Source organism: Dioscorea cayenensis, chromosome 4 (genome assembly GCF_009730915.1).
Source record: "Dioscorea cayenensis subsp. rotundata cultivar TDr96_F1 chromosome 4, TDr96_F1_v2_PseudoChromosome.rev07_lg8_w22 25.fasta, whole genome shotgun sequence".
Lineage (NCBI taxonomy): Eukaryota > Viridiplantae > Streptophyta > Magnoliopsida > Dioscoreales > Dioscoreaceae > Dioscorea > Dioscorea cayenensis.
Genome location: NC_052474.1, coordinates 8,603,913 through 8,607,283, shown reverse-complemented (window position 1 = coordinate 8,607,283; position 3,371 = coordinate 8,603,913). Strand labels below are relative to the sequence as shown.

General features: G+C 36.3%; 1 pseudogene; it reads right to left on the bottom strand.

Moving 5' to 3' along the window:
• Positions 1 to 1,470: 1,470 nt before the first annotated feature.
• On the bottom strand, positions 1,471 to 2,804 carry LOC120259249 (annotated as a pseudogene).
• Positions 2,805 to 3,371: the final 567 nt, after the last annotated feature.

Genomic DNA, 3,371 nt, shown 5'->3' with positions numbered 1-3,371 from the left:
CAATATTGAGTTTTACTGGAAAAAGCTTCTTCATGTTGTTCTAATGTTCAGTGCCTGAATGACAAGTTTGGCAAATCTATACTCTCACTTTGAATGATGAATAAACATTGCAACACACATGTTTTGGGTATGTTTTTGTTTGATATATCATTTATACAAGAACACTACTTAGTCCTGTCTCTAAAAAAGCCATCAAATTCAGGTCCAAGACAGGAGCTTCTTTTCTTTCCCTGACATCCATGCAACAAGAGATGAACCAAAGACATATCACACACATCATCATATCATGCATGCACTTTATTCATGTGACAATATTACCAAACTGTAGCATAAAGCTATGCCACAACATTCCTTCACAAAAGAAGCTATGCATAATAAGCTCCCAAGAATAGTCCAAAGGTGTTTCATTTTTCCCATTTGTCTTAGCTTACTTTGTATATTATTTTGACTCTTTATGTTCTTCGTTAAAATCTAATATATATATATATATATATATATACATATAATATAATTATTGTATTAGTTATTAATAATATAAATGGTGTAAGTCAAACAAATCCATAGTATTTTATATGATTTTAAAAATTGTTTATACATATGTTTATTGATATAGAAAATGAAGGGGAAGTCCTCATGATATCTTATGAAAATGAAGCTTTAAGATGTGGATCAATTCTATCTAGTGAATTTATTATTATTATTATTATTATTATTATTATTATTATTATTATTATTAAGATAGCAAAACCAAGGTCTAACAATGAATTCTAGAGTTTATTGTGTCAAGATTGGCATATTAACTTTTTGTTGTAAGTTTAAAGGTGTCAATTACCCTAAAATTTGGATCATCACTTATTTTCATTTTTAATATATATATATATATATATTTATTTATTTATTTTAACCATATATATATTGTACTATGTCATACAGAGCACACTTGCATGTAATTCATTTATGAGACTGAAAGTTCATGTAATATGAAAAGCAAAATTAACGTTTATATATTTTAAAGATGAAAATGAAATGCATTCAAAAGTTAAACCAAAATTACAAAGATTTGGAATAGAGTGTGAGTTCAAAAGAACCAAATCAGAACATCAAGATAAAATTAAACCAGTAGAAAAGTGGAGAATTGAGGGTGCAATATTATCACAATATGATTTTTGGTTTTGAGTAGTAAGCACATAGTAAGATTGAGATGTGCCCCCCACCCCCCATTTTGAGGTGAGTGCAAGGACCATTGCATGATAAAAGCAACACGCCATGATGCCGGCTGAAAAATGGAACTATTGCACTTCAAATCAGAAGCTTGTGCAGTTATGTGGCAGAAAATTAGGGTATGGCTCTTGTGCAAGTACTCCTCCATCCCTTGTTTCACTGCCACTCTACTGTACTAAGCTTCTACTACTACTTCTTCAACTTCTTTCTATGATTTAAAAAATAAGAAAAGTAAAGTATGGTCCGACATATGTAAAATATGAATATATATATATATATATGATGCCATCACAGACATATAGACAGACGTCTAGCTGTGTGTACATTACTCTTTCCAAGCATCACTTTTTGCAGGAGAAGAAATCATGCAGACCTGCAACTAATTATCAGGGAAAGCCCCAGCCATGGGATCTCTGTGTTCCCTTTTGTTTTATTCCACAGAGTTTCTCTGTTGATAGATGTGAGAGTTCTGGGGTCCTCTCTCTGAACATGTAAGAACAAATAAGGAACAAAGACAAATTACATGTGAAAGTGAAGTTACAAAGTTACATGCATGATATTGCATTAGTGTCTCTTCCTTGTTACACTAGAATTAACTACGACATAGAACAAAAGAGTAGAAGAAGGACAACATACGTAAAGACACAGTCAAGGCATTGAGTTGAACTCATGATGATGCATGTCATTCCAAGAAGCCATACCATTCCAATTGCTTCCAGTGTTGTCATTGTTGTTGTTGTTGTTGTTGTTACTGTTGTTGTTGTTGTTGTTGATGAGAAAAGAGTTATCAAGAAACCAAGACTTGGAAGTACCTGGAACTTGATGATGAAAAGTAGGAAGAGGTTCAACTGGTTGAGGATCAATCATCATGACTGCAGGACCCAAACTTGGTTGCTCCTTATGAGCTTCAGCAGTACCAAACAACATGGCCAACCTTTGCTGCTGCAACTTCCAGTGCAAGTCTTGATTGATAGAACTCAAGGACTCAATAGAAGAAGCAATGGAACCACTAAAGCCCATCTGATGATCAGTTGAAGAGTTAAAAACCGGGGAAGATTGGTTTAATCTTGAGAAAGAAAGCACACTATAATCTGCAGAAGAAACAACAGAAGGAGGAGGAAAGCAGTTGAAGAATTGAGAAGTGGAAGATGAAACGATGGAAGAAGAGGAGGAAGTGGTGGATGAGCAAGATGATTTGGTTTTCTTGGCTTTGCGGCAGCCTCCACCGACAGGGGACGTTGCGGAGAGCGCCACCTTTGGTCCAGTACCGGCGGCAAGTTTTGCAGAAGTGGCGAGGTTGGGTTAGGCTGTAGTTGTTGTAGTAGCAGAACTTGGTGTTGGGGGAGTCACAACGTGGGCACTTGAGGGGTTGTTCCGGTGGCCGGAGTTGAGTGTTTTGCCGGTCTCCGGAGGTCTGGGAGTCATCAGAAGCCATGAGGTAAAGAGAGGAGGGAGGAGATGTGGGAGAGAGTTTAATTAAAGTGAAGAAAGGGGTATAATGAATGGGGTCATGCATGGGACTGAGAGGTAAAGGGACGTGTTTGATTGAGGCTTGTGATTGCCATCAAGTGGGAGAAGAAGAGAGGGAGAGGCAGAGGGAGAGGAGAGGAGAGAGAAAAGAGAGGGATATTAGCATAAAAAAGAGGAGGCAAAAACAAGGAAGAAAGAGAGAGAAGAGAGAGACTCATGAGTAAGAATAGGTGGAGACAAGAAAAGCAGATACAGCTGAGTCCCATGTCCATCTGACAATTTATCAACAGAGTACCCTGCTGCTGCTGCCGCCTTGGTTCACTGTCATTGTTATATATTTCCTCTCAATATAATATATATATATATATATGACAAATGCATATATTATGTGAGGGGTATACGCATAACCGGGGGAAGTGAATGTCTGGTCCGTGTATTTTCACTTGACCGATACAGATTTTGAACGGTAAATTCACCCTCATAATTAAAAATCTGTTATTTAAAAAATTTTGATCAACTATTAAAAGAAAAAAAAAAAAGTAGAAATATATAATATAAAAAGGTAAGAGTAGATCAAGGAATGTTGATGATGGGGATGATGATGGTCAATGGAGGAATGGATGGATGGGGGAGTTAATGAACAAAAGTGGATGTCAGAGAGAACAGAAGGATTTGTCTGT